We start from the raw sequence: 10,949 nt of genomic DNA, 5'->3' as shown, positions 1-10,949 counted from the left end.
CTCATTAGAAAAGCTGGGTCTAAATTTTTGCTGATGAGAGAAGCTTGAATTCTGTCCCTGGGGCTTTGACTTTTAATTCGAGATTGGGGGGGGTGGGTAGCCAGTGCTGGAGTGGAGTACATTAGGGTAACTGTACCATCCTAGTAGATTTATTTTTCTCTTGCTTAGTTTCTTAATGTAAAGATTGTCATGAGATTCTTAGAACTGTATACAGCTGTGTGTTTTCAAGCCAAAGTGTGTATCTTTCAGGGCTTATGGGCATTCAGAGGCGGTCTCAGCTGAGTACCTCCTGTTTTAATAACAGGACCTTCTACTCAGTGAGAACCATCTCTGTCCCACACTGAGATCCTCAGCGTAGATTAGAGAATATGTCCCCGCAACCACAGGGAACTGTGAATTGACCACAGCCTCTCCCATTAGTAGGGCTCTCATGGTCTACACATCTCCCCAAGTTAGAGTATCAAGTTCTCACAAGAGAGTGCCAACCAGTTCGGAATCTGAGATCTTCAAAACAAAAAGCAACCCTCCCCCGGGCCAAAATTTTGAAATATAGATTTCGCATAGAATTGCAAAGAAAGGCAGGGAGGTCTCATGCCCTCTTCACCTGCCCTTCCCAAAGTTGACATCTTGCATTACTATAGTATGGTCACAAAGCTGGACATTGACTTTGGTACAGGCCACATGGTTTATTCAGATTTCTCTATATAGTAGTTTTATCACATGTGTAGCTTCCTCTGACTGTCACCAAAATCACTAAAAGGCTCCTTTGGGCTACCCATTTCATAACCGCACACAACCCCTTCTTATCTCCCTTGCTCCCCATCCCTAGCATCTGGCAAGCACTAATCTGTTCTCCATCTCTGTAATTTTGTTATGCCAAGAATTCCATGTGAATGGAATGAGTACGTAGTCTCTAGAGATTGGTTTCTTTACTCAGCATCATTCCTTTGGGATTCATTCCAGGTATCAACAGTTCATTTCTTTTTATTGTTCGGTAATGCTCCCTGGTATAAATGTACCAAACCTTGTTTAACCATTCAACTGTTTCCCTTTATTCCTAGTTTGTCGGGTGTTTTTCTCATGAAAGGGTATTGAGTTTTGTCAAACACCTTTTCTGCATTAATTGAGGTAATTATCTCTTTATCCTGTTAATATTGAAGAATTTTTCAATGTTGAGTTTTGATAGTTCTTTATATACTTCAGCTATAAGTCCTTTCTCATATTTATGTGGTTTGCAAATATTTTATCCTCAATTAATTTTTGACAAAGGTATAAAAGCAATTCAGATCCATAGGCAAGAGAATATATGTCCCTAAGCAAAAGAATGAATCTCAACCCAAACCTCCCAGTTTATACAAAAATTAATTCAAAAGAGACCACAGTCTTAAATGTAAAATGTAAAACTATAAATTTTTTTAGAAAAAAAAATAGAAATCTTTAGGACTTAGAGCTGGGCGAAGAGTTTGTAAATTTGATACCGAAGAGGAAAAATGTATAATTTGGACTTCAAAACAATGAAAAACCTTTCCTCTGTGAAAAACTGTGTTAAGAGGATAAAAAGATTTTAAAGTAAAAGCAAAAGGCCTACATAATCATGGGTCATTTTGCAAAAACAGCAATCTTTAACCTGTCCAGATTTCTTCCAGAACCACCTCTCTATTTATGAGTCAGAAGTTAGAATCTACTAAATACCTCAAAATGCCCCCCCCTCAGTAATTTCCACCTTCCACACTCGTGGTTTTTTTAAAAGATTTATTTATTTATTTTAGAGAGAGAGAACAAAAGAGAGAGAGAGAGGATGAGTACACGCAGAGGGGGAAGGGCAACGGGACAGGAAGAGAGAGAATCTCACGCAGACTACTTGCTAAGTGTAAGGCTCAGTCTCAGGATCTTGAGATCATGACCTGAGCCTAAATCAAGAGTCCAACATGTAACCGACTGAGCCACCCAGGTGGCCCGCACACTTGTGTTTATATAAGGTCAAGACAAAAGTTGTGTGTGACAAATCTTAGAATTACTGCAAGTATATCCTGCACAATGACAGAGCAATTCCACAGACATGAGTGCAGAAATAAGGAGAATTACGTGCAAAAATGCTCCCGGCAGTTTTACTTATAACTCAGACCTGGAGAAAGTCCAAAGGTCCACCATATTTACACTGAGTCAATAAAATCTTACAGAGTTGTATGTGTAATAATTACAACAACAATAGCAAAATGGTCTGAATGTTTGTGTCCCCCCCAAATTCAGGTTCTGCAATCCTAATGCCCAGCTCCCTGGTCCCTTCTGCTGTATGAAGACACAGTGAGGAGCCAACAGTCTGCAGCTTGAAAGAGAGCCCTCATCAGAACTCCATCACGTTGATCTCAAACTTCCAGCCTCCAGAACTGTGAGAAATAAATTTCTGTTGTTTATAAGCCTCTCAGTCTGTGGAATTTTGTTACAGCAGCTCAAGCAGACTCGAGCTAGCTTACTGTTAGAAACAACAACACGGGAGTTTCCTGGGTGTCTTGGTTGGTTAAGTGTCTCCCTTCCTGTCAGGTCATGGGATGGAGCCCAACATCGGGCACCCTGCTCATCAGGGAGCCTGCTTCTACCCCTCCCCCCATTCATGCTCTTTCTCTCTTTCTTAAATAAATCAAAAAAATCTTAAAAAAAAAAAGAATCAACAACATGGATGGATTTCACTTACATTAATATTGAGCAAAAGAAGTCAGGGATAAAACATCCTATATTCTGTTATTTGCATATGTAAGACATTCAAGCATGAGCAAAACTGATAGAAGTTAGACACCCTGTTACCTGGGGGAAGAAAGTGCACATACTGACTGCACAAGCACAGGAGGAAACATTTTGGGTGCTGGAAATGTCCGGTCTTGATCTGGGTGATGGGCATGTGTGTGTGTGTTTCTGTGTGTGTGTATTCACTTGGTTGTAGACTTAAGATCTTTGCACATATAAAACTATTTATATAACAAAGATATCTTTGTACAACAATTTAAAAAAAAATGAGTTCCTTACTTGGAAAGGCCATTGTATTAGTTGTTTATTGCCGAATAACAAATTGACACAAATTTAGTGGCTTAAAACAACACAAATTGTTTTAGTGTTTTTTTTTAATTTAAATTCAGTTAGCCAACGTATAGTACATCAATAGTTTCAGATGTTGTGTTCAATGATTCATCAGTTGCATATAATACCAAGTGCTCATCGCATAATGTGCCCTCCTTAATACCTATCACCCAGTTACCCCATCCCCCTACTTCCTCCCTTTTGTAACCCTCAGTATGTTTCCCAGAGTCCATAGTCTCTCATGGTTTGTCTCCCTCTCTGATTTCTTCCATTCAGGTTTCCCTCCCTTCACCATGATCCTCTGCAGTATTTCTTATATTTCACACATGAGTGAAACCCTATGATAATTGTCTTTATTTGACTTATTTCACTTAGCAAAATACCCTCCAGTTCCATCCACATCAGTGTAAATGGTATTTATTCATCCTTTCTGATGGCTGAGTAATATTCCATTGAATATAGGAACCATATCTTCTTTGTCCATTCATCTGTTGAAGGACACCTTGGCTCCATCTACAGTTTGGCTATTGTGGTCATTGCTGCTATGAACACTGGGGTGCAGGTTCCTCTTCTTTTCACTACATCTGTATTTTTGGGTTAAATACCTGGTAGTGCAATGCTGAGTCATAGGGTAGCTCTATTTTTAATGTTTTTAGGGACCTCCATTCTGTTTTCCAGAGTGGCTGTACAAGCTTGCATTCCCATCTACAGTGTAAGAGGGTTCCTCTTTCTCCACATCCTCACCAACATTTGTTGTCTTCTGTCTTGTTAATTTTAGCCATTCTAGCTGGTGTAAGGTAGTATCTCATTTTGATTTGTATTTCCCTAATGACTAGTGATGTTGAACATTTTTTCATGTGTTTGTTGGTCATTTGTATGTCTTCTTAGGGGAAGTGTCTGTTTGTGTCTTCTGCCCATTTTTTGACTTGACTCTTTGTTTTTTGGGTGTTGAGTTCAAGGACATCTTTATGATGAAGTTCTAGAACCTAGGTGAGGTTCAGTGGGGTGAGGTCCAGAGCCAATGACCGAGAAAGAATTCTTGAGACATCTTTGGTGCAAAATGGTGGTTTATTAAAGCACGAGGACAGGACCCATGGGCAGAAAGAGCTGCTGCCTCGGGGATGTGAGGAGTGGCTGATTATATACACAGGAGTTGGGTAGGTGAGGACAAAGGGGGTGTTCAGAAGGGCTATCGGGGTAAAGAAGACTGTCAGGATATTGAAGACCTGGTTACTATCAAGCCAAGGCTGTTTTCTTCTAATGAGGCACTAACATAAAGACAATTGGGGAGTCTCCTGGTGGAATGTCGCATTCCTGCTATCAAGCGTCCTTGTTAGTGAGATTTGGGTTTAGAAGAAATTTAACTTTATTTTCATTTCCTTCTGCCTCAGCCTTCTTCAGTTTTTATGGAGGGTAGGGAGATGTTAGGGCTTGAGGAACTGAGTTATGTGCCTCTGGAAATCGGGCTATTGATTAGGTAACTTCTTTGTTGTAAATCTCAAGGACATTTGTAAACCAAGGGAGACTCCTGCCTTGCAGGATTGTGATCTCTGCAAGTTAACTATTTGTTATTACCAAGGGGAGCGGGTGGAGAGGGAGTACAAGGTGCCAGCTTTTGGTTTGTCCTCAGCCAGACTCCTGCTCCCTCATCATTTATAGATCTTGGATATCAGCCCTTTATTGATATGTACTTTGCAAATATCTTCTCCCATTCCTTAGGTTGTCTTTTAGTTTTTTTCACTATTTCTTTTGCTATGCAGAAGCTTTTTATCTCTATAAAGTCCCAAAAGTTCATTTTTGTTTTTGTTTCCTTTGCTTTTTCAGATGTGTCTTGAAAGAGGCTGCTGCAGCTGAGGTCACAGAAGTTGCTTCTTGTGTTTTGCTCTAGGATTTTGATGGGTTCCTGTCTCACACTGAGGTCTTTTATCTATTTTGAGTTTATCTTTGTGTATAGTGTAAGAGAATGGTCCAGCTTCATTCTTCTGCATGCGGCTGTCCAGTTTTCTCAGCACCATTTATGGAAGAGACTGTCCTTTTTCCACTGTATATTCTTTCCTGCTCTGTCAAAGATTGGTTGACCATTTTTTTTCTTTTCTATTTTGTTTTCTATTTTTATTTCTTTTCTATTTTTTAATTTTTTCTTTTCTATTCTGTTCCTTTGATCTATGTGTCTGTTTTTGTGCCAGTACCATACTGTCTTGATGATGACAGCTTTGTAATAGAGCTTGAAGTCTGGAATTGTGATGCCGCCAACTTTGGTTTCCTTTTTTAACATTTCTCTCACTATTTGGGGTCTTTTCTGGTTCCATACAAATTTTAGGACTATTTGTTCCAGCTCTGTAAAAACTGTAAATAGTAGGGATTGCACTGAAAGTGTAGATTGCCCTGGGAAGCACAGAAATCTTTTTTTTTAAAGATTTATTTATTTATTTATTTGACAGACAGAGATCACAAGTAGGCAGAGAGGCAGGCAGAGAGAGAGGGGGAAGAAGACTCCCTGCTGAGCAGAGAGCCCGATGTGGGGCTCAATCCCAGGACCCTGGGATCATGACCTGAGCCAAAAGCAGAGTCTTTAACCCACTGAGCCACCCAGGTGCCCTGGGAAGCACAGAAATCTTAAAATGTTTGTTCTTCCAATCCAAGAGCATGGAATGTTTTTCCATCTCTTTGTGTCTTCCTCCATTTCTTTCATAAGTGTTCCTTAGCTTTTAGAATACAGATCCTTTACCTATGTGGTTAGGTTGATTCCTAGTTATCTTATTGTTTTTGGTGCAATTGTAAATGGAATTGAGTCCTTAGTTTCTCTTTCTTCACACACACTGTTAGTGTATAGAAATACAACTGATTTCTGTGCATTGATTTTGTATCCTGACACGTTGCTGAATTGCTGCATGAGGTCTAGCAATTTGAGGGTGGAATATTTTGGGTTCTCCCCATGAAGTATCATGTTATCTGCAAAGAGTGAGAGTTTGACTTCTTCTTTGCTGATTCCAATACCTTTTATTTCTTTTTGTTGTCTGATTGCTGTTCCTAGGACTTCTAGTACTATGTTGAACAACAGTGGTGAGAGTGGACAACATTGTCTTGTTCCTGACCTTAGGGGAAAAGCTCTCAATTTTTCCCAATTGAGTTTGATATTTGCTGTGGACTTTTCATAGATGGCTTTTATGATATTGAGATACGTTCCTGCTACCCTATCCTTTGAAGAGTTAATCAAGAAGGGATGCTGTATTTTGCCAAATGTTTTTTCTGTATTAATTGAGAGAATCATGTGGTTCTTGTCTTTTCTTTTATTAATGTGATATATCACGATGATTGATTTGCAAATGTTGAACCACTCTTGCATCCCAGGAATAAATCCCACTTGGTCGAGGCAAATAATCCTTTTAATGTACTAACAACACAAATTTATTATCATACAGATTTGTGGGTCAGGAGTCTGGGGACAGGTTAGCAAGGTCCTCTCTCGTTTCACCAGGTAAAATCATGGTGTTAACTATTGCTACCATATTCTCTGAGGCTTAGGATTCTCTCCCAACCTTATTAGCTGTTGGCAGAATCCAGTTCCTTGTAGTTGTAGGACTGAAATCCCCATTGGTTTGCTGTTTGTTGGTCGGATGCTGCTCTCTGAGCCCCCTTGCTGGTTCACTGGCCTTTGCACAACAGGGCATTTTACTTCTCCCTTGAGACCAACAGGGCAGCCTCTCTCCAGCACTTCACCTTTGTCTGAGAATTCACCTTATTAAGTCAGGTCTACTCAGCATAATGTGACTTTTGATTCATTCAAAGTCAACTGACCAGTGGCCTTAATTACATCTGCAAAATCGCTTCTTCCATAAAATGTATCATGACCATGGGCATGATATCTCTTCATACTCACTCAAGGGAAGAGGAGTATACTGGCATGGACACCAGGATGGGACACTTGGGGCCCATCTTTGAATTCTGCCTGCTACAGTTAACAGACACAAGAACCAGATATGGGAGCATCTCCCAGCAGAAGAGCCTTTCCAAGTTCCTTCAGTCTTTTTGTTTTAGTACTTGTTGAAAACATGAGCGAGTGAGAGGGAGTTCTGGCTTTCTCTCCTTCCTGTGTGTCGACTCTTTCTGTTTTCCCTTGGCCACATGAGACTAAGTGGGCTCGCTGTTACATTACACCAGAGTGGGCAGAAACAGAGGCACCCTTGGGTGCTGGGGTGCATCTTGGGGCTCTCCCTGTTGCATGTGTTATGTGGGTGGTCAACTTCCTCTAGTTACTTAGGACTTCCCATTTGTATTTTTAGACACTTAAAAATTATTCCATTATATATGAACACTGTAGAAAAAATAGACAGGTATAAGAAGAGTAATTAGCATAAAGAAGCACGAAGAAAATGAAAATCACCCATGCCATCCAACTCTTCATCTTTTGCCTTAGAGCTTTTTGGATTCTTCTCATGCATATTTTAACATATGCACTTTTTTTTTTAAAACAAAAATGCTTCTCATTGTTTTATAACTTGCTTTGTAAAGATATTTACAAAGTATAATTATTGTACTTTCATGCCATAAATCCCTTCTACATCATTTTCCCCTACTTTTATGAAATTTTAAACAAAGAGCAATAAGCCAAGGGGGTGGGGCAGGAGCAGGCCTTAATGGACTCTTTTTTTTTTTGTTCATTTACAGCATAACAGTGTTCATTGTTTTGGCATGACACCCAGTGCTCCATGCAGTACGTGCCCTCCCTATTACCCACCACCTGGTTCCTCAACCTCCCACCCCCCAGCCCCTTCAAAACCCTCTGGTTGTTTTTCAGAGTCCATAGTCTCTCATGGTTCATCTCCCCTTCCAGTTTCCCTCAACTCCCTCTCCTCTCCATCTCCCCATGTCCTCCATGTTCTTTGTTATGCTCCACAAATAAGTGAGACCATATGATACTTGACTCTCTCTGCTTGACTTATTTCGCTCAGCATAATTTCTTCCAGTTCCGTCCATGTTGCTACAAAAGTTGGTTATTCGTCCTTTCTGATGGACGCATAATACTCCATTGTGTATATGGACCACATCTTCCTTATCCGTTCATCCGTTGAAGGGCATCTTGGTTCTTTCCACAGTTTGGCGACCGTAGCCATTGCTGCAATAAACATTGGGGTACAGATGGCCCTTCTTTTCACTACATCTGTATCTTTGGGGTAAATACCCAGCAGTGCAATTGCAGGGTCATAGGGAAGCTCTATTCTTAATTTCTTCAGGAATCTCCACACTGTTCTCCAAAGTGGCTGCACTAACTTGCATTCCCACCAACAGTGGAAGAGGGTTCCCCTTTCTCCACATCCTCTCCAACACACGTTGTTTCCTGTCTTGCTAATTTTGGCCATTCTAACTGGTGTCAGATGGTATCTCAATGTTGTTTTAATTTGAATCTCCCTGATGGCTAGTGATGATGAACATTTTTTCATGTGTCTGATAGCCATTTGTATGTCTTCGTTGGAGAAGTGTCTGTTCATATCTTCTGCCCATTTTTTGATAGGATTATCTGTTTTGTGTGTGTTGAGTTTGAGGAGTTCTTTATAGATCCTGGATATCAACCTTTTGTCTGTACTGTCATTTGCAAATATCTTCTCCCATTCCGTGGGTTGCCTTTTTGTTTTGTTGACTGTTTCCTTTGCTGTGCAGAAGCTTTTGATCTTGATGAAGTCCCAAAAGTTCATTTTTTGCTTTTGTTTCCTTGGCCTTTGGAGACATATCTTGAAAGAAGTTGCTGTGGCTGATATCGAAGAGGTTACTGCCTATGTTCTCCTCTAGGATTCTGATAGATTCCTGTCTCACATTGAGGTCTTTTATCCATTTCGAGTTTATCTTTGTGTACGGTGTAAGAGAATGGTCGAGTTTCATTCTTCTACATATCGCTGTCCAGTTTTCCCAGCACCATTTATTGAAGAGACTGTCTTTTTTCCATTGAATATTTTTTCCTGTTTTGTCGAAGATTATTTGACCATAGAGTTGAGGGTCCATATCTGGACTCTCCACTCTGTTCCACTGGTCTATGTGTCTGTTTTTATGCCAGTACCACGCTGTCTTGGTGATCACAGCTTTGTAGTCAAGCTCGAAATCGGGTAACGTGATGCCGCCAGTTTTGTTTTTGTTTTTCAACATTTCCTTAGCAATTCAGGGTCTCTTCTGATTCCATACAAATTTTAGGATTATTTGCTCCAGCTCTTTGAAAAATATCGGTGGAATCTTGATCGGAATGGCATTAAAAGTATAGATTGCTCTAGGCAGTATAGACATTGTAACAATGTTTATTCTTCCAATCCAAGAGCATGGAACAGTCTTCCATCTTTTTGTGTCTTCTTCAATTTCTTTCATGAGTGTTCTGTAGTTCCTCGAGTACAGGTCCTTTACCTCTTTGGTTAGGTTTATTCCCAGGTATCTTATGGTTCTTGGTGCTATAGTAAATGGAATCGATTCTCTAATTTCCCTTTCTATATTTTCATTGTTAGTGTATAAGAAAGCCACTGATTTCTGTACATTGACTTTGTATCCTGCCACGTTACTGAATTGCTGTATGAGTTCTAGTAGTTTGGGGGTGGAGTCTTTGGGGTTTTCCATATAAAGAATCATGTCATCTGCGAAGAGAGAGAGTTTGACTTCTTCCTTGCCAATTTGGATACCTTTTATTTCTCTTTGTTGTCTGATTGCCATTGCTAGAACTTCTAATACTATGTTGAACAAGAGTGGTGAGAGTGGGCATCCTTGTCGTGTTCCTGATCTCAACGGGAAGGCTGCAAGCTTTTTCCCATTGAGGATGATATTTGCTGTGGGTCTTTCATAGATAGATTTTATGAAGTTCAGGAATGTTCCCTCTATCCCTATACTTTGAAGCGTTTTCATCAGGAATGGATGCTGGATTTTGTCAAATGCTTTTTCTGCATCAATTGAGAGGACCATGTGGTTCTTCTCTCTTCTCTTATTGATTTGTTCTATCACATTGATTGATTTGCGAATGTTGAACCAACCTTGCAACCCAGGGATGAATCCCACCTGGTCATGGTGGATAATCTTTTGAATGTGCTGCTGGATCCTGTTTGCTAGAATCTTGTTGAGAATCTTTGCATCCATATTCATCAGTGAAATTGGTCTGAAATTCTTTTTGCTAGGGTCTTTGCCTGGTTTGGGGATCAGGGTGATGCTGGCTTCATAAAAAGAGTCTGGATGTTGTCCTTCTGTAGAAGTTGTGGTATTACTTTCCAATCGGTCACCTCTGGTGGCTCCCTCCCCCTTTTTTTTATCTTCCGATATCAGTCCGACACTCCCAGTCTGCTTTACCTGCCACTGGCGTCTTCTGCTCCTGTAGAGATCCAGACGTGTTTAATTCTGATCTCAGGTTGATTTCATGGGTGGTTGGAGTTCTTTGGTAGGCAATCAGCTCACTTTAGGGTACAGGTTGAAATGGTGCCTCCTCCTACTTCCCTGCCATCTTGACCACCCTTAATGGACTCTTGGTTTCAGTTCAGGTCCTGATCTCTCCGGGTGGTGGTATCAAGCCCCCTGCTGGGCTTCATGCTTAGCACTGAGTCTTCTCCAGACTGTTTTTCCCTCTCCCTCTCCCTCTGCCCTTTCCCTATGGCATGTGCTCTCTCTCTTTCTTAAACAAATAAATAAGTTCTCAAAAAGAACTAAACCAAAGAAACCCATTTAAACATGTTTTTTGGTAAGTCAGAGAGATGGATACCATATGATTTCACTCATATGTGGAATTCTTTCTTTAAAGATTTCATTTATTTATTTATTTGTCAGAGAGAGAGAGAGCGCGTGCACAAAAGTAGCCCAAAGTGGGACCCTAACTAACCCAGGACCCTGAGCGGAAGACAGGCGTGCAGCTGACTGAGCCA

This window comes from Meles meles, chromosome 3, assembly GCF_922984935.1.
Source record: "Meles meles chromosome 3, mMelMel3.1 paternal haplotype, whole genome shotgun sequence".
In the NCBI taxonomy this organism is placed as follows: domain Eukaryota; kingdom Metazoa; phylum Chordata; class Mammalia; order Carnivora; family Mustelidae; genus Meles; species Meles meles.
The sequence above is the reverse complement of the archived record's forward strand: the minus strand, read 5'-3'. Positions refer to the sequence as shown.